This window comes from Mobula birostris, chromosome 1 (genome assembly GCF_030028105.1).
Source record: "Mobula birostris isolate sMobBir1 chromosome 1, sMobBir1.hap1, whole genome shotgun sequence".
NCBI lineage: Eukaryota > Metazoa > Chordata > Chondrichthyes > Myliobatiformes > Myliobatidae > Mobula > Mobula birostris.
In genome coordinates, this window is record NC_092370.1 from 90241727 (window position 1) to 90262035 (window position 20309).

General features: G+C 42.6%; 1 protein-coding gene across 4 annotated transcripts in view; it reads right to left on the reverse strand.

Moving 5' to 3' along the window:
* The window catches only part of ankrd12 (ankyrin repeat domain 12), a 220906-nt gene that overhangs the window by 122988 nt on the left and 77609 nt on the right, over positions 1 to 20309 (reverse strand). The window contains exon 1 of one of the 4 annotated variants that reach the window (XM_072259038.1): positions 193 to 262. The exons of the other annotated variants lie outside the window; for them this stretch is intronic. The gene's annotated coding sequence lies outside the window, so the exon portion shown is untranslated. Of the gene's footprint in view, positions 1 to 192; positions 263 to 20309 lie in introns of those variants that run through there. 4 annotated transcript variants of the gene reach the window in all.

The window sequence follows — 20309 nt, forward strand, 5'->3', positions numbered from 1 at the left end:
CCTTTTCGATCTCCTGTTGTAATTTGTAATCCACATCCTGGCTGCTGTTTAGAGGCCTGTATACAACTGCCATTATGGTCCCTTTTACCCCTGCCATTTCTTAACTCAACCCTGAGAGTCTACACCTTCTGATCCCATGTCAGCCCATTTTAATGATTTAATATTATTTCACCATCCCCTCTGCCTACTAACCTATCTTTGTGATGCATCGTATATCCTTGGATGTTCAGCTCCCAATGGCAGTCATCCTTTCGCCAAGTTTCAGAGATGGCCACAACATCATACTTGCCAACCTGTAGCTGAATTTGAAGATTGTCCATTTTATTTCTTATGCTGCGTGCATTCAAATATAACACTTTCAGTCCAGTATTTGTTGCTTTCTGTTTTAACTACACCATGCCTCCATTGCCCTGTAAATCATCCCATTGGCTGTGATTATGCCTAATCTCCTGCCTGTCCTTTCTATCATCTCTGTTACACGCTATCTTTGATTTATTTGTTTCCCCCTTCCTCAGCCCTATCACTAAGCCCGATCCTCCTGCCAAATTAGTTTAAACCCTCCCTAACAGCTCTATTAAATCTGTGCTAGGATATTGGACCCATGCTTCAAACAAGAGTTGGATCTACACCTTCAGAGCCCCCACAATATCATCCCTGATGAAGATGACAGTTTGTTATCGAAACATTGGTTAAAATCGATACCAGTAACCCAAGAGCTTATTCGTCATATATGCCGGGAAAGCACTATATCCTTTTTCACAACCACAGGTTGTTGGCAGAATCTCAGAAGCATGCAGGCCCAAGATAGACCAGCTGGTTGAGTGGTGTCACAACAACAATCGTGCAGTCAATGTCAGCAAAGACGAAGAAATTAACTGGGGACTTCAGGAATGGGAAGCCAAGAGATCACACACCAATCCTCACTGAGGGGTCAGTGGTAGAAAGGGTCCAGGTTCCTGAAAATCAGTGCATAGGATTGAAAGAGGTTGCTGACGGTTGTAGACTCAGCAAGCTTGATCATGGGTACAAGCCCCCTCCCCCCACCATTGAGGACATCTTCGATTTAAGTGAAAACATGATTGCATTAATTTTGATTCCTACCCCCACCCGTACTCCACCTCAAGTAGTCTATACTCATAACATGACTGGGCATTTAGAATATCATTGATGTTGCACTGCATCATATCCTATTAAGTTATGAAAATCCTCAGTATAGTAAGAAATCTGAAGCAGAAGTAAACAATTAAACAAAAGCAGAGGCAATGCTGAGCAATGCAATTCCTTTTGTTGTCCAAAAAGAACTTCCCACTAACACAGCTAAAATTTCCAAAAATGAATCTTTAAGAAAGAATTTACTTTCCGATTTCCCACATTTTATTGCATTCAACTTAACCAGTGCTAATTATTATAGATAGACCGTTTACTAACAACCACCAACAAGGAACTCAAGATGGAAGATATCTGTTCTCAGCACCAGCAAGCTTAGTACTTCCACAAACAAGAGAAAATCTGCAGATACTGGAAATCCAGGCAACACACACAAAATGCTGGAGGAGCTCAGCAGGCCAGGCAGCGTTCATGGAAAAGAGTAAACAGTCGAAGTTCTGGGCTGAAACCCTTCGTCAGAATAGGAGAAAAAAAGATGGGAAGTCAGTGTAAGATGGGGGAGAGGAGGAAGAAATATATGGCAAAAGGTGATAGGTGAAACCGGGATGGGGGAAGGCGGTTAAGTAAAGAGCTGGGAAGTTGATTGGTGAAAGAGATAAAGGCTGGAGAAGGGGGAACTGATAGGATAGGACAGAAGACCATTTAAGAAAGGGAAGCAGGAGGAGCACTGGGGAGGTGATGGGCAGGTAAGGAGGTGAGGTGAGAGAGGGAAATGTGAATGGAGAAGGTCAGGGGAGGGCATTACCGGAAGTTCGAGAAATCGATGTTCACACAATCAGGTTGGAGGCTACCCAAGTGGAATATAAAATGTTTCTCCTCCAAGCTGAGTGTGGCCTCATTGCAGCAGTACAGGAAGCCATGGACTGACACATCGGAATGGAAAGTTGAATTAAAATGGGTGGCCACTGGAAGATCCTGCTTTTTCTACTGGACAGAGTGTAGGTGCTCAACGAAGTGGCTTTCTATTCTACATTGGGTATCATCGATATACAGGTGGCCACACCGGGAGCACCAGATACAATAGATGATCCAAACAGATTCACAGGTGAAGTGGCGCGTCACCTGGAAGGACTGTTTGTGGCCCTGAATGGTAGTAAGGGAGGAGGTATAGGGCAGGTGTAGCACTTGTTACACTTGCAAAGTTAAATGCCAGGAGGGAGATCAGTGGGGAGGGATGAATGGACAAGGGAGTCCATTAGTCACATAAGGAGCAGGGAAAGATGTGGTGGTGGGATCACGTTGGAGACGGTGTTAGTTACAGAGAATTATGCACAGGACAAGAGGCTGCTGGGGTGGTAAGCGAGGACCAGAGGAACTCCATCCCTTGTGGGGTGGTGGGAGAATGGGGTGAGGGCAAACGTGCGCAAAATGGAAAAGATGCAATTGAGGGCAGCATTAATGGTAGAGGAAGGAAACCCCATTTCTTTGAAGAAGGAGGGCACCTTCTCTGTTCTGGAATGATAAGCAGTCTGAGAGCAGATGTGGCAGAGATGGAGGAATTGAGAGAAGGGGATGGCAATTTTACAAGTAATGAGGTGGGAAAAGGTATAGTCCCAGGTAGGTGTGAGAACCCATGGGTTTATAAAAGACATCAATGGATAAACTGTCCAGAGAGAGAGTGAGAGTGAGAGTAAGTGAGTGTGAGAGAGAGAGATAGAGAGAGATAGAGAGAGATAGAGAGAGATAGAGAGAGATAGAGAGAGATAGAGAGAGATAGAGAGAGATAGAGAGAGATAGAGAGAGATAGAGAGAGATAGAGAGAGATAGAGAGAGATAGAGAGAGATAGAGAGAGATAGAGAGAGATAGAGAGAGATAGAGAGAGAGAGAGAGAGAGAGAGAGAGAGAGAGAGAGAGAGAGAGAGAGAGAGAGAGAGTGAGAGAGAGTGAGAGAGAGTGAGAGAGAGTGAGAGAGAGAGAGAGAGAGTGAGAGAGTGAGAGAGTGAGAGAGTGAGAGAGTGAGAGAGTGAGAGAGTGAGAGAGTGAGAGAGTGAGAGAGTGAGAGAGTGAGAGAGTGAGAGAGTGAGAGAGTGAGAGAGTGAGAGAGTGAGAGAGTGAGTGAGAGAGTGAGAGAGTGAGAGAGTGAGAGAGTGAGAGAGTGAGAGAGTGAGAGAGTGAGAGAGTGAGAGAGTGAGAGAGTGAGAGAGAGAGAGAGAGAGAGAGAGAGAGAGCGAGAGAGAGCGAGAGAGAGCGAGAGAGAGCGAGAGAGAGCGAGAGAGCGAGTGAGAGAGAGCGCGAGAGCGAGTGAGAGAGAGCGCGAGAGAGCGAGTGAGAGAGAGCGCGAGAGCGAGCGAGAGCAAGATATATATATATATATATATATACACATATACACACACACACACACACACACACACACACAGGAAGTAGCACCAATGAAGTCATCAATGTAGCATAGGGAAATTGGGAATGATACCAGTGTAGGCTTGGAACATAGGCTGTTCCATGTAGCCAACAAAAAGGCAGGCATAGCTGGGATCCATGCAAGTGCTCATGGCTACACCTTTTGTTTGAAAGAAGTGGGAGGAGCTGAAGGAGAAATTATTGCGAGCGAGGACCAGTTTCGCCAGATGGAGGTGTATAGGGACTGAATATCCATAGTGAAAATCCAAGATGATCTGGGCCAGGGAACTTGAAATCATTGAAAAGATCAAGAGTGTGTGAAGTGTCACGAATGTAGGTAGGAAGGGACTGAACCAGGGCAGATAAAGCTGAGTCAAGGTATGGAGATATGAGTTCAGTGGGGAAGGAACATGAGAAACAATGGATCTATATTGACAGGCAGGTTTGTGAATCTTGGGTAGGAAGTAGAAATGAGAGGTGTGGGAACTATGAGGTTGGTGGCAGTGGATGGGAAATCTCCAGAGTTAATAAGGTCGGTGTTGGTGCAGGAGACAATGACCTGGTGCTCCTCAATGGAAGCCTATTCAAGGGGAAAGTAAGAGGTGGCGTCTGACAGTTGTCGCCTGGCTTCAGCCAGGTAGAGGTCAGTCCACCACCTTCCTTGTCTGCGGGTTTGATGGTAAGGTTAGGATTAGTGCAGAGAGAGTGGAGAGCAGTATGTTTGGAAGAAGTGAGGTTGAAATTGGAAAGGGGAGTGCTGTAGTTGATACAATTGATGACTTGTCAGCATTTAGCGATGAAAAGATCCAGAGCAGGCAGAAGATCAGAGCAGAGAGCCCAGGAAGAGCAAGAGGGTTGAAGGCATGAGAAGGGGTCATTAGTGTGAATTGGAGAATCCTTGCCAAAAAAGTAACATGGCGACAAAGGTGGCAGAACAAGAACTCATCGTCTTGGCGGGTGCAGAACTCACTGAGATGTGGACGCAGGGGGACAAAATTGAGGCTCTTACTGAGGGGTAGGTCAGAGGGGATGGTGAAGAACCGGCACAGATGAGAGTTGGGATTGGGGGGCGTGGGGGGTTGGTAGTGTCAGAAGAGAGGGAGATGGTGTCTCTGAGGACTCAAGAGCTGGCAGTGGGACCTGAGAGACACAGAACTGCAAACTGGAAAGGGGACTGGGGTTCCAGTGGCAGTGTACAAAGACCTAGCCTGGAGATGCTATCAGTTGTTGGAAATTGCATTGATGGTGGTGGAGTCCAGATTCTGAATCTGCTTGGGATCATTAGAATTGTTGAGGTTGGCAGCAGCGATCACTACCTGGAGATGTCTGTGCCTGCTGGTGTTGGAGACTCTCAATTCCTCCATCTTCACCGCACCTGCTCTCAGGATGAGGCTGTTCATTTCAGAATTAAGGAGATGTCCTCCTTCTTCAAAGGCAGGGGCTTCCCTCCCTCCACCACCAACGTTGCCTTCAACCTCATCACTTTAATTTCACACAAGTCCGCCCTCATCCTATCCTACCGCCACCCCATCGCCCACCAGAGATAGGGTTCCTCTCGTCTTCTCCTATGACCCCACCAGCCTCCCCACCCAGCACATAACTCTCCGTAACTTCCATCATCTCCAAATGGATCGCACCACCAAGCACATCTTTCCCTCTCCTCCTTCTCCAAATTCCACTTAAATGCATTTTATTATATTCATCTTAACTATTCCACAAGTAATTTCACATTCTATCAAATTTTAGATAAAGGAAATTCCCTTGCATTTCTTAATAGATTTAGTAATAAACATTCTCTGCTTAAGGAAATTAAAAACTGCAGAAGCTGAAAATTTGAAATAAAAAACAGAAACTTCAGATCAGATATAATTTCTGGAAAGAGAAACATAGTTGATGTTTCAGGCAAAAGATAGTCTGGCGCATTTATGGACCCTGGTTTTACACTACCCTCCATAAAATGAAAACACAGCCAGTCTAATAAAGACCACCAGCACATTATTGCTCAATCATTTCTTTTCTGGAGACACACAAAAATCGACAGAACATTACAGGCCCTTTGGCCCACAATGTTGTGCCAGCCATGTAACCTACTCTAGAAACTGCCTTGAATTTCCCTACCACCTAGCCCTCTTTTTTTCCTAAGCTCCATGTACCTATCTAAGAGTCTCTTAAAACAGTCCCAACCACCGGGCCGCAAAGCATGTGCTACTGGGCCGTGAGGAAACAATATGATTTGGTGATATGAAACGATACGAGTCAGCTGCACCTTTTCTCATTCCCTGTTGAACTTTAACACATGCAAGGACATCAGTCAGTCATTAACCTACAACTACTCGATGAGTAAATAAAAACAAACGTCGCTTGAGAGTTTCTTTAGAAGAGGTGGTAGGGGACATAAAAGGCCTAACAATGATGATAACGCAGAGACAGCTGAGGTCGAAGCTTCCTTCAACAGGAGATATGACGAGTCGCACATAAAATATGGCTTTATTGCCACCGGTGACTCGCATGCTCCAAGCCCCCTGTGTGTGATATGTGGAGGCAAGCTGTCTAATGAGGCACCTTGAGTCCAAGCACCCTGCACTTAAAGACAAACCCGTTGAGCTTTTTGAGCGGAAAAAACATGAGCAAGCAGGACAGAACCAAGTGCTGAGAGCCACCACCTCCACAAATGCTGCTGCTCTGAGAGTGTCGTACTTAATAGCTAGCCGTATTGCTAAGGCTAAGAAGCCTTTCACTGTTGTTGAAGAATTGATTCTGCCTGCTGCCAAGGACATGTGTTGTGAACTGTTGGGAGAAGCTGCTGCTAACAAGATGGCACAAGAGAATCGATGACTTGTAATTGACTTATCACTATATTCATGCGAGGAAAATATATGGTGTGCTTAATATTAAGTTCGTTAGATAAACCCTTCTAGAAATGAAATTGAGTGTATTAGCCACTTATAAGTGACTTTTAGTTAACTTATCACCTATATTCCGGTCGTGATTAACAACCCCCCCTCCATCGGCCAGTCTGCGGTGCAAAGAAGGTTGGGGACCCCTGTCTTAAAAGACCAACTCACTTACCACTCTGTGTGAAAAACTCCTTTGCCATTTCCCCTTGTACCTACTTCCAAGCATCTTAAAACTATGCTCCCTCATGTCAACCATTTCAGCCCTGGGGGAAAAGCCTCTGGTTATCCAATGATCAATGCCTCTCATCATCTTATACACCCCTATCAGGTCACCTCTCATCCTCCATCACTCCAAGGAGAAAAGGCCAAGTTCACTCAAACTATTCTCATAAGGCATGCTCTCCAATTCAGGAAATATCCTTGTAAATCTCTTCTGTATTCTCTCTATAGTATCCACATCTTTCCTGTAGTGAGATGACCAGAACTGAACACAGTACTCCAAGTGGGATCTAAAGTCTTGTATAGCTATAATATTTGCTCACGGCTCTTGAACTCAATTCCACAGTTGATGAAGGCCAACACACCATATGCCTTAACAACACTGTCAACCTGTGCAGCAGCTCTGAGTATCCTATGGACCCGGACACCAAGATTTCCCTGTCTTTCAGACTGCAAAGAGTCTTACCATTCATATTATATTCTGTCTTCAAACTTGACCTATCAAAATGAACCACTTCACACTTATCTGGGTTAATTCCATCTGCCACATCTCAGCCCAGTTCTGCATCCTATTGAAGTCCTGCTGTAACATCTGACAACCCTCCAGACTATCCACAACGCCCCCAACTTTTGTGACATCAACAAACCTACTAACCCACCCTTCTGCTTCCTCATCCAGGTCATTTATAAAAATCAGAAAGAGGAAGGATCCCAGAACAGATCCATGTGGAACAATCTAACAGAAATGATGATTGATGGAGGTGACTAAATAGGATACTGTAATGCAAAAAATCCTCATACTAACTTGTGAAAGGAATTCATTGCTTCCAAGATGATTCTCAGGTCATCACTTCAAAGTATAAACTGGAAACATAAGACAGTTGATTCAAAATTAAACAACTCTCTGTAAGCAGAGCACACAAGAAAAGAGCATGAGTTGGCCATCAGGCCCCTCAAGCCTGCCCCATCATTCTCAACTCAAACATAGTATGATTAAGTGACAATTATTTCTCAATTCCCCTGTAAATTCCATTAATTTCTTATTACTTGAAAAATACGCCCCATTTTTCTCCCCAGTCTAGTTTTCTTATTTCCATATTTCCTTACAATATTTACAAAAAGCAATTCAGCTCACTGAGTCAATAATACTGACATGCCCAGCAAATCTCTAATGCTCTTACCACCGACATGAAAGGTAATTTACTGAATTAACCTACTTGCAGATCTCTATGATGTGGGAGCAACTGGATCACACAAAGTCGTCCACACAGTCACATGGGAACACACGTATTCCATATAGACAACATGAAAGTCTGGACTGAACCTAGGTCACTGAATTTGTGTGACAACCGTATTAGTTCAAGTTCATTGTCATCTTACTATTGTATATGTATGCAACCAAATGAAACATTCTTCTGGACTGCAGAGCGCCCACAAAATATCACACAGAACATAAAACAGAACAAAATATAATCAACACACACAAAAAATGCTGGTGAATGAAGCAGGTCAGGCAGCATCTATAGGAAGAGGTACAGTCGACGTTTCCGGCTGTTTCAGGATCTCCTCTCCCTCTCACTTTCAAATCTCCTACTCTCTCTTCTTTCAGTTAGTCCTGACGAAGGGTCTCAGCCCGAAACGTCAACTGTACCTCTTCCTATAGATACTGCCTGGCCTGCTGCGTTCACCAGCACTTTTTGTGTGTGTTGCTTGAATTTCCAGCACCTGCAGATTTCCTCGTGTCTGCACAACAAAATATAATGCAAAGTTCATGGAGTGTGCTGTGTAGGTAAACCGCTCGCTGTCCTAATGACGAGACCTTGGTGGTGACAGGGTATTCATGAGTCTACAGCCTGAGGGAAGAAGCTGTGACCCAGTCCGGCAGATCTAGACCAAATGCTCCTGTACTTCCTTCTTGAAGACAGTGGGTCAAAAAGTTTGTGGGATGGGTGGTAGGGATCTCAACAATGCTTTGGGTCCTTCATATACACCGCTTTTGGTCAATATCATAAATATGGGGGGTGGGGGGAGGAGACCCTGGTGATCCTCTTAGTGATTTTTAACCATCCCCTGAAGGGTCTTATAGTTCGATGCCTTGCAGCTTCTGTACTACACAAAGATGTAGCCAGACAAGACACTGTCAATGGTGCTCAAGTAGAAAGTTGTTTGAATCAGGGCAGGGAACCTTGCAGATCTCAAACTCTTTAGGAAGTACGGATAATGTCACGTCTTCTTGACTCATGAGGTGGTGTTGTGGGTCAAGGCAAGATCATCCAGATAAAGAAAGCTGGAAGAATCTGCAATGTATAGTGATAAAATATAGCAACACATCAGTCATGCATACAGCAAGTGAAGGCTTTCGCACTATAGGGCAAACATGAAAGGAAACAGCATAGTGAATCATTGAGCTGGAGTAAAGTTGATCTGGCATGTTGCCCAAACTAGTCCTCTAGCAGCTGAACCTGGGAGCCTACGAAGACTGACTAAAACTCAAGCAATGAAATGCGGTCTAACATTCAGTTTAATGTTAGCCCCGGGACACCAATGCTGTACTGGCAGATTCTCCATGGAGTCCAACCAGGTAGTGCAAGTTTCCTCTTAATTCCCCAGTTTTTATACTTGAGAATTAGCACACTGATCCAGTGCCATGTTAGACTAACAAATATAGAAAGCTTATTAAAATCAATAAGAAATGGCTGTGCAAAAATTGTTTGCATTACTGAATGGCAGATCTTAATATCTGATTTAATTTTAATGAGATGTGTGCCTGTGAGCTACATGACCCTTCAAGCTTGCTCAGCCATACAAGCCTGTGATTTAACTTTTCCAAACACCCAATTGCCCCTTCAAGTTCCTTGAAGCCTTAATATCCAGAAACCTAGTGATCTTTGTTCATAACGGAAACAATGAATGAGGCTTAAAGTCCTCTGGAGTAGGTAATTCCAAAGACTCAGCATCCTAATATTGCAGAAATTTTTCCCCTTCCAGCCTTTTCATCCACTTTGTCAAGTCATCCTTCACAAATGTTGCAGCTTTCAACAGATCAACTTTTATTCTTCTAAATTCTAGATTAACTGAGACCTATTCTACCTTTACCCCTTTCCATGTGAGGAGATCCACCAGCCCAAGAATAAAACTGAAGATGCTTGAAACACTCAGAGGGTTTGGTAGCATTTGTGGAAAAAGTTAAATGTTTTAGGTCAAAGATCTTTTGTCAACTGTTCCGATGAAGGGTCTATGAAATGAAAAGTTAGTTGTTCCCCTTGCTGACTATTTGCTGTGTTTTTATGTTAAATTTTCAAGTCCAGGAACCAATCTAATGAACTCCTTTTCACAACAGAAATCTGTTTTTAGGAAAGATGACCAAAATAGTACACAGTGAAGTCTTAGCAAGACATTATATAATTGTAAAACATTATTACAAAATCTTGCAATAAAATCATCATTCCCAATTGCCTGATGCACTTACTCTTCTGTTTTCAGTGAATTATGCACTCCCAGATCTCTGTGAACATTGATTTCAAATCTTTCATCATTTAAAAATCCCAGCAGTGTTGCTTTTGTTTGACCAAAGTGGATGACCCCACATCTAGTGGTGGCACGGTAGTGTAGTAAATGCAGTTGTTTCCCAGTACCAGTCATTACTGATCGGAGTTCGATTCCTGCCACTGTCTGTAAGGAGTCTGCAGGGTTTTCCCCATAACCATGTGAGTTTCCTCTGGGTGCCAAAAAATTTGCAGATGCTAGACATCCAAGCAACACACACAAAATGCTGGAGAAACTCAGCAGGCCAGGCAACATCTACGGAAAAGAGTATACTTGATGTTTTGGGCTGAGGCCCTTCAGCAGGACTGGGGGAAAAAAGAATATGATTTTTCTAATCCTGACAAAGAGTCTCAGCCCGAAATGTTCACTGTTTACTCATTTCCATAGATGCTGCCCAGCCTGCCGAGTTCCTCCAGGTGTTCTGGTTTCCTCCCACATTCCAAAGATGTACAATTAGGATTAGAGAGTTGTGGGCATACTATGTTGGTGCCAGAAGCATGGCGATCCTCGTAGACTGCTCCACAAAATAAAAAAATGACAAAAACAATACATTTCACTGTTTTGAAGTACATGTGACACAGACAGCTAATCATCTTTTCACAACATACTTTACCTGCATGTTACTCCCCACTCATTCTTGTTAATAACTTCTGAGGCCTCTTTGCACCTTTGCCACTGTTCACATTCCCACTTAAATTTTATGTCAACAATAATTTTGGAAGTGTTGGACTTAGTCCTCTGAGAGAAATTGCTGACATAAACTACAAACTGATGGAGCCCTGAACACAGATGTTACTGTGCGGTGCTTGTTACTTGTGAACTCTAGATGGACCCGTTTATTCCCAGTTATATATCAGTTAATCAACTCTTAATCCACAGTGATTACTCCCAAATCCATATGACCCAATCTTGTTCAGCAACCTCCAATGTCAGATTTCAGTAAAAGGTCTTCTGCAAATTTAAATAGAATATATTCACTGCCCCCAACCCATCTTCTTTACTAGATACACATCCTCAAAGAATCCCAATGGAACAGTCAAGCAAGATTTTGATTCAATATACTCATACTTACTCACCTGGATATCAATTTCATTATATAAATTCCACAATTTTTTTTTCAAACTACTGCCATAGGTCTACATGTCAAAAGTGCTCTGGCTCCTTTCTCATTCCATTTCTTAAACTGAGGTGTCACACTTGCCATTTTCCAGTATGCAGAGAAAAAAAGAGTTCTGTAAGTTGATAACAATCATTCCCTGAAGATCCATTATTTCTTTAGCAACTCTGGGATGGAGGTTATAAAGCTCTTGGGGATTCAGAACATAGAACAGCACAGCAACATGCCCTTCAGCCCACAATGTTGTGCCGAACCAGCTGAAATGCAAATCAAAACACCCAAACACCAATCTTTCCTACTTACACAATGTCCAAATCCCTCAATCTTCCTCACATTCATATGCCTATCTGAACAACTCTTAAAAGCTTCTAATGTATTTGCCTATATCGCCATACCACTAATTACAGACCTCCAGGTCAAATAACTCCCTTCAACCACTACCCTGTGTCTTCTATATGCAAGCCAGTTTTGAATGAAAACAGACAATTTGCTGCAGACCCCAAGCATCTTAATCTTCTGGATTAGCCTTCCATGAGGAGCGTTGTCAAATGCCTTACTAAAATCCATGCAGACACATCCATTGCCCTACCTTCATCAACCTCTCGTCACCTTGTCAAAACAATCAATCAAGTTGTTAAGACACGACCTGGTCACACAAAGCCATGCTGGCTCTCCCCAATTAGGCCACGGGTTTCCAAATGCTCATATATCCTATCCCTAATTTTCTCCAGCATCTTCCCTACAACTGACGAGAGATTCACCATCCTAGGACTTTCCATTGTTCCCTTCTTAAATAGAGGTATAACGTTAGCCACTCACCAGTCCTCAGGACCCTTGTCTACACCTAGAGAGGACATTTCAAAGCCCCAGCAATCTCATGTCTTGCCTCCTTCAAGGCCGTTTCCAGGATCACTAACCTCTCTGGAAGCATTTTCTTTTTAAATTCACAAATACAACTCAATTTCCTAATTTACTCTGAACCCCCCCCCCCCCATCAGTGTTCCTGGAGATCTGAAATGAGAAAAAAAAATGCAATGGCTCTTGGCAGAAAGATGCACTTGGAAACATTTTCACCCAGGTCATTTATGTACAGCACAAACAGCAAAGGCCCCAGTACAAATCCCTGCGGAACACCACTAATTACAGATCTCCAGCTCGAGTAGGTAAAGATGGCGTGCAGTCAGACTGTCAGGAAGGGCAGGCAGATGATGGGAGAAAGTCACAGTCAACAGGGTGAGTATCAGTACATTAGCAATGCAAAATCAAAAAGGGTAACAAATACAGTACCTCAAGGTGTTGTATCACAATGCGGACAGTGTAAGAAATAAGGTAGATGATCTTGTTGCACTATTACAGATTGCCAGGATGATGTTGTGGCCATCACTGAATCATGGCTGAAGGATGGCTGTAGTTGGGAGCTGAATGTCCAAGGTTACATGTTTTATCGGAGGGATAATAAGGTAGACAGAAGGGGAGGCGTGGCTCTACTGATAAAGAATGACATCAAAATCAGCAGAAAGATGTGACATAGGTTCAGAAGATGTTGAATCCTTGTTAAGAAACTGCAAGGGTAAAAGGACCCTGATGGCAGTTATACACAGCCTTCCCAACAGGAAATAGAAAAGGCACGTCAAAAGGGCAATGTTATGATAGTGTTGGGAGATTTTAACATGCAGATCAAATCAGATCAAATTGGGAAAATCAGGTTGGTAATGGATCTCAAGAGAGTGAGTTTGTTGAATGGTTAAGAGATGGCTTTTTAGAGCAGTTTGTCATTGAGCCTACTAGGGGATCAACTATACTGGATTGGGTGTTATGTAACGAACTGGAGGCGATTAGGGAGCTTAAGGTAAAAGAACCCTTAAAAACCAGTGATTACAATATGAACTTCAACTTGAAATTTGATAGGGAGAAAGTAAAGTCTGACATAGCAGTATTTCAGTGGAGTAAGGAAAATTACAGTAGTATGAGAGAGGAGTTGGCCGAAGTAAATTGGGAGGAGCTGCTAGCAGGGATGTCAGCAGGGCAGCAATGGCGTGCATTTCTGGGGAAAAATGAGGAAGGTGCAGAACATGTGTATTCCAAAAATGAAAAAAATACTCCAATGGCAAAATAGTACAACAGTGGCTGACAAGGGCAGTCAAAGCCAATGTAAAAACAAAAGAAAGAACATACAACAAAGCAAAAATTAGTGGTAAAATAGAGGATTGGGAACTTTTTAAAAACCTACAGAGAGCAACTAAAAGAATCATTAGAAGGGAAAAGATGAAATATGAAAGCAAGCTAGCAAATAATATCAAAGTGGATAGTAAAAGCTTTTTCAAGTATGTAAAAAAATAAAAAAGTGGATATAGGGCCGCTAGAAAATGAGGCAGCATAAATAATAATGGGGGACAAGGAGATGGCAGATGAACTAAATGAACATTTTGCATCAGTCTTCACTGTGGAAGACACTAGCAGTGTGTCAGATGTTGTAGTGTGTGAAGGAAGAGAAGTGGGTGCAGTTACTGTTACAAGGGAGAAGGTGCTCAAAACGCTGAAAGATCTGAAAGTACATAAGTTACCCAGACCAGAAGAACTGCACCTTAGAGTTCTGAAAGAAGTAGCATTAGAGATTGTGGCAACATTAGAAATGATCTTTCAAAAATTATTAGGCTCTGGCTTGGTAGCAGAGGACTGGAAAAGTGCAAAAATATCACTCCACTCTTTAAGAAAGGAGGCAGGCAGCAGAAAGGAAATTATAGACCTCAGCGGTTGGGAAGATGTTGGAGTCAACTGTTCCAGATGAAGTGTTGGAGTACTTGGTGACACAGGACAAGATAGTACAAAGTCAGCATGGTTCCCTTTAGTTCCTTCAGGGAAAACCCTGCCTGATGAACCTGTTGGAATTCTTTGAGGAGATTACAAGTAGGATAGATAAAGGGGATGCAGCGGATGTTGTATATTTGGACTTTCAGAAGGCCTTTCACAAGGTGCCACACACGAGGCTGCTTACCAAGTTAAGAGCCCATAGTATTACAGGAAAGTGACTGGTAAGGTTAGAGCATTGGCTGATTGGTAGGAGGCAGCAAGTGGAAATAAAAGGATCCTTGTCTGGTTGGCTGCCAGTGACTAGTGAGGTTGGTGCTGGGATCACTTTTTTTTATGCTGTATATCGATGATTTAGATGATGAAATAGATGGCTTTGTTGCCAGGACTTAGACAGATCAGAATGGGCAAGAAAGTGGCAAATGAAATATAATGTTGGAAAATGCACGGTCATGCACTTCGGTAGTAGAAATAAATGTGCAGCCTATTTTCTGAACGGGGAGAAAATCCAAAAATCTGAGATGCAAAGGGACTTGTAAGTCCTTGTGCAGAATACCCTAAAGGTTAACTTGCAGGTTGAACTGGTGGTGAGGAAGGCAAATGTAATGTTAGCATTCATTTCAAGTGATCTAGAATACAAGAGCAAGGATGTTATGCTGAGGCTTTATAAAGTGAGCCCTCACCTTGAGTGTTGTGTACAGTTTTGGGCTCCTCATCTTAGAAGAGATGTGCTGGCATTGGAGAGGGGCCAGAGGAGGTTCACAAGGATGCTTCCAGGAATGAAAGGGTTATCATATGACGAATGTTTGATGGTTCTGGATCTGTACTTGCTGGAATTTAGAAGGATGACGGGGGGATCTCATTGAAACTTTTCAGTGTCCATTCAAAACAGAAATGCAGAGAAATTTGTTTAGCCAGAGGGTGGTGAATTTGTGGAATTTGTTGCCAAATGCAGCTGTGGAGGCCAGGTCATTTAGTGTATTTAAGGCAAAGATCGATAGATTCTTGATTGGACACGGCAAAGGTTATGGGGAGAAGGCCAGGAGATGGGGTTGAGGAGGGGGAAAAAAAGGATCAGTCACGATTAAATGGTGGAGCAGACTCGATGGGCTAAGTGGCCTAATTCTGCTCCTATGACTTATGATCTTAAGTCCCTTCAACCACTACCCTCTGTCTTCTATGCGCAAGCCAGTTCTGAATCCTAACAGTAAATTCACCATGGACCCCAAGCATCTTAATCTTCTGTGTTAGCCTCCCATGAGGGACTTTGTCAAACGCTTTACTAAAATCCATGTAGACAAAATCCACTGCCCTACTCTGCCCTCACTGCCCAACCTCTCTTGTTACCTTGTCAAAAAGCTCCATCAAGTTAGTAAGATAACACCTGCCCTGCACAAAGGCCATGCTGGCTCACCATGCTGGTGTGCAATAAATAGGATTGTGGGATAGAAAAATCTGATTTAAGTCTATTAATGAAGTAACTTTGGGTGAGCAGGTAGAGTAGTATTAACAATAATAATAAAAAATAATATAGCACCTCTAAAAATTATTTTGAAAATACCGAAATTAGGTTTACTTTGAAAATTGGACTTGTCAATGACGCCAGTCTTTTGTTCAGATTATTTTAGTCATGATAGCTTTACTCAAGTACTTCGTCTAAGGTGGCCTGTTAATCTCATGGAAAATATACAATCAAAAGGTTGTATATTGGCTATGTCTTGCAACATTACTTCGAAAACAAGTCAATTTACATGCACTGCCTATTTGCATATCTGAAAAACATTAGCTTTAGAATAAATCTTGTTGTAGTGGTTACAATCCTATACTCTACATGAATAGCAGAGGAAGTTTTCTTGGTTCATGTTGCTACATAAGCATTTTCCATTTTCTTTTGTTTATATAGTACACACATTGCTAAATCAGACAAATGCAACTCTAGCACAAAACAAATTGCATACTGAGAAAATTCTGTAAGTTCAAAACAATACTCTCAAATTTTTTTCCTGCCACAACATGACATATTGATTTATATGGGGCACAAACACGAACTGCCTGATCTCAGTTCTATCTGCAAGAGGAATTCCATTTTTCCTAGATGAATACATTTTTCATATTTGTTTAATACTGGCAGAACATGCTTCCAGATGGCAGAGTGGCTGTGTTCTTTAGTACGAGCTCAGTTACCAATTGTAAGGATAAGAATGCTGCCTCAGAACTTTCTAGCAGCAGAGTCCATTTTATCAGCAAAATTACAAACTATGCAAATATATTTTGGTAGGTGTGGCACTTGATTGAAGAAATGCAGAATAAGTAACATATGTGAAATTCTGATTATGTTGTATGAAGTTTAATGTTAAGCAGATCCTGCAGATTGGTGAATTAGCAGCAACAGGGGCAAAAGAGGGAAACAAAGTCATGATCAGATGCAACAAAAATCATACTTCTTTGAAAGAGCTGCCTGTATTCCCAAAGGTTCACAGACAATGAGCTTTCTTCATTACTCTAGAAATCAATCCTTCCCAGGTACCTGCTCAAATCTTAAAAATTGCTGTGAAATTCAGTTCCACCATCTTTTCCTGTAATGCTTTCAAAACAATGCTCAATTTTAAATTGATATGCTCAGTTCCTTTGTCAGGTATTTAAGGAATTACCTGTGGATACCAACCCACTTATCCACACACAAAAAAGCAACTGGGGCAAGCCCTTCTATGTAAAAGCAAACATAAAATCAACTTAAACACGAGGAAATCTGCAGATGCTGGAAATTCAAGCAACACACATAAAAGTTGCTGGTGAGTGCAGCAGGCCAGGCAGCATCTCTAGGAAGAGGTGCAGTCGACGTTTTGGGCCAAGACTCTTCGTCAGGACTAACAAAGAACAGCTAGTAAGAGATTTGAAAGTGGGAGGGGGAGGGTGAGATCCAAAATGATAGGAGAAGACAGGAGGGGGAGGGATGAAGCCAAGAGCTGGACAGTTGATTGGCAAAAGGGATATGAGAGGATCATGGGACAGGAGGCCTAGGGAGAAAGAAAAGGGGGAGGGGGAAGCCCAGAGGATGGGCAAGGGGTATAGTGAGAGAGGCAGAGGGAGAAAAAGGAGAGAGAGAAAAAGAATGTGTGTATATATAAATAAATAACGGATGGGGTACGAGGGGGAGGTGGGGCATTAGCGGAAGTTTGATCATGCCATCAGGTTGGAGGCTATCCAGATGGAATATAAGATGTTGTTCCTCCAACCTGAGTGTGGCTTCATCTTTACAGTAGAGGAGGCCGTGGATAGACATATCAGAATGGAATGGGAATGGGACATAGGTGTACACTCTGTCCGCCAGAGAAAGCAGGATCTCCCAGTGGCCACACATTTTAATTCCACGTCCCATTCCCATTCTGATATGTCTATACACGGCCTTCTCTACTGTAAAGATGAAGCCACACTCAGGTTGAAGGAACAACACCTTATATTCCGTCTGGGTAGCCTCCAACCTGATGGCATGAACGTCGACTTCTCTAACTTCCGCTAATGCCCCACCTCCCCCTCGTACCCCATCCATTATTTATTTATATATACACACATTCTTTTTCTCTCTCTTCTTTTTCTCCCTCTGTCCCTCTCACTATACCCCTTGCCCATCCTCTGGGTTTTTCCCCCCTCCCCCTTTTCTTTCTCCCTAGACCTCCTGTCCCATGATCCTCTCATATCCCTTTTGCCAAATCAACTTTCTAGCTCTTAGCTCCATCCCTTCCCCTCTTGTCTTCTCCTATCATTTCGGATCTCCCCCTCCCACTTTCAAATCTCTTACTAGCTCTTCTTTCAGTTAGTCCTGACTAAGGGTCTCGGCCCGAAACGTCGACTGTACCTCTTCCTATAAGATCAACTCTTCCACATAAATGATGAAAAACATCAAAGTTGCAGTCAAGCCAATTATGTGGTTGTCAAAATATTGGTTGTAAAGTTTTTCTTTCTTTTGAAAAAGACCCTTCCAAGTGAGTCATGTGACAGACAAAACGTATGCTGGATGTACAGGAATGCTTCTGAAATTATTTACTACATTCCTGAAAAAAACTTACTGTCCAAAACGAAAAAAACAAAGTGATGAGGATTTTCAAGTTTATGGTTGTGGTGTGTAACAGACTTGCAGGAACCCATCAGAAAAAGACTGTTCCATAGAAGAAAAGGTCTTTTGGCCCACCATGATGCCACTTTGAACTAATCCCATTTGACTGCACGTAGTATGTCCCTCCACCCCCTGCCTATTAATCTATCTAACTAAATACCTTGTTGCTATTGTATCTGCTTTCATTTATCTCTCTGGCAGTGCATTCCAGGCACTTAACATGGTGAAAAAAAATTGCTCACAAAAAAATTTTCTCCCTCTCACCTTAAATCAATGTCCTTTTGTATGTCAAAGGTACATTTAATGTCAGAGAAATGTATACAAAATACATCCTGAAATGCTTTTTCTTCACAAACATCCACAAAAAACAGAGGAATGGCCCCAAATAATAACAGTTAAATGTTAGAGCTCCAAAATCCACCCCCCCCAGCTCCCCTCTCTCCCGCATGTAAGCAGCAGTAAAGCAACGATCATTGACATTAAAACACCAGGAAAATATTTCTGTGCATTCCTCTCAGCATTTTATATACCCATCAGGTCATCCCTCAACTTCTGATGGTTTAAAGCAAGGGTCCCAACCTTTTTTTATGCCGTGGACCCCTGGTCTAGAGAAAACACTACAAGTTTGCCCATCTTCTCCTTCTAGCTAATGCACTCTAATCCAGGCAATCCTATGGTAAGTCTCTTCCAAAGTTCATAGTAAATTTATTATCAAACAGTGCATACAGTGGTGCCAGAAAGTCTGTGAACCCTGTAGAATTTTCTCTATTTCTGCAAAAATATGACCTAAAATGTGATCACATCTTCATGCAAGTCCTAAAGCTAGATAAAGAGAACACAAAAACATTATACTTGTTCAATTATTTATTGAGAAAAATGGTCCAATATTATGTGTATTTACTGGAAAAAGTATGTGAACCTCTGGGGTAATGCCTTCTACAAAAGCTATTTGGAGTCAGGTGTTCCGATCAATGAGATAAGATTGAAGAGCTGCCCTGCCCTATATAAAGAAAGTCACACAAAGTCAGGTTACTCACAGAGCCTGATCTTCTCAAGAAAAATATTTTTATCTGCACGATGCCTTGATCAAACCATGTGAAAAGATAAATTGTCTTCAATGGTATAGCCTGCAGGCTGGAGACTCATCTGAACACTACGCTATAATGTCAGCTTCTGAACCCAGCAATGTCGATTGTTGAGCCCTGGAAATCAGGTCAGAATGAGGCGCGTTGATAGCGTCTTTGTGACACTCAAGCAAAACAAGTACCAAAGCTGCAGCACAAGCCTGCCAGAGCTGAAGCAGGAAGAATGAAAGCAGTGTATGCTAAGCGCAAAGTTAAAATACTGATGGAAAAAGCTCAAAGACATGGAGAAAGCTTGTGTAGAGGCTACCTTGCACTCAAGGAGGAGCACAAAGTTGAAGCTGTTTTAGCAGAGACAAAAGTGCATGAAGTAGCATGAGAGAGTGGTCGTCTCTCTGGGATGGTGACTGAAGAACTGACCATTGGTGCAAGCCCTCTAATATGACATGGTTGCTCAACAGAGGGTGATGTCATATCAACAAAGGAACCAGCTTCCTGTTATGTTTCATGCCACTGTTTTACCCAGTCCTCCTCCTGAATTTGCATCCTCTGCTTCAGATTCAAATCTAAAGAAAGATGAATCCTTATTTAAGGTAGAAAGTGAGAAGTTTCCAAGGTCACTTAAACAGAGCACACAAAATGCTCTAAATGCGTCAGTGGCTTGCCTCTTAACAGAAGCTACTGCAGAACCAAATGCACAGCCCTCACTTGCTGCACGAGGCTGTGGTGATAAATCACCAATTGGACAACAGTTTGAGTGAGATGCTGAGACTTGCCAGGAAAGACGAGGCAGAGTCAGTCCAGATGTGGACGAGACAGTCATCTGGAAAGTGGTGGAGAATCCGATGACAATAGCAAGGAGAACTGGAGAAGCAGTAACAATATATTTCAGAACAGAGATAGACACATAATAGTGGTGCAGTAAGCACCAGTGCTCTCCAGGAAACTGAGCTCACAACCATCTTACACCTAAGAATTAGACACAGATACAGCTATAAATTCTGGGCTAGCACCCTGG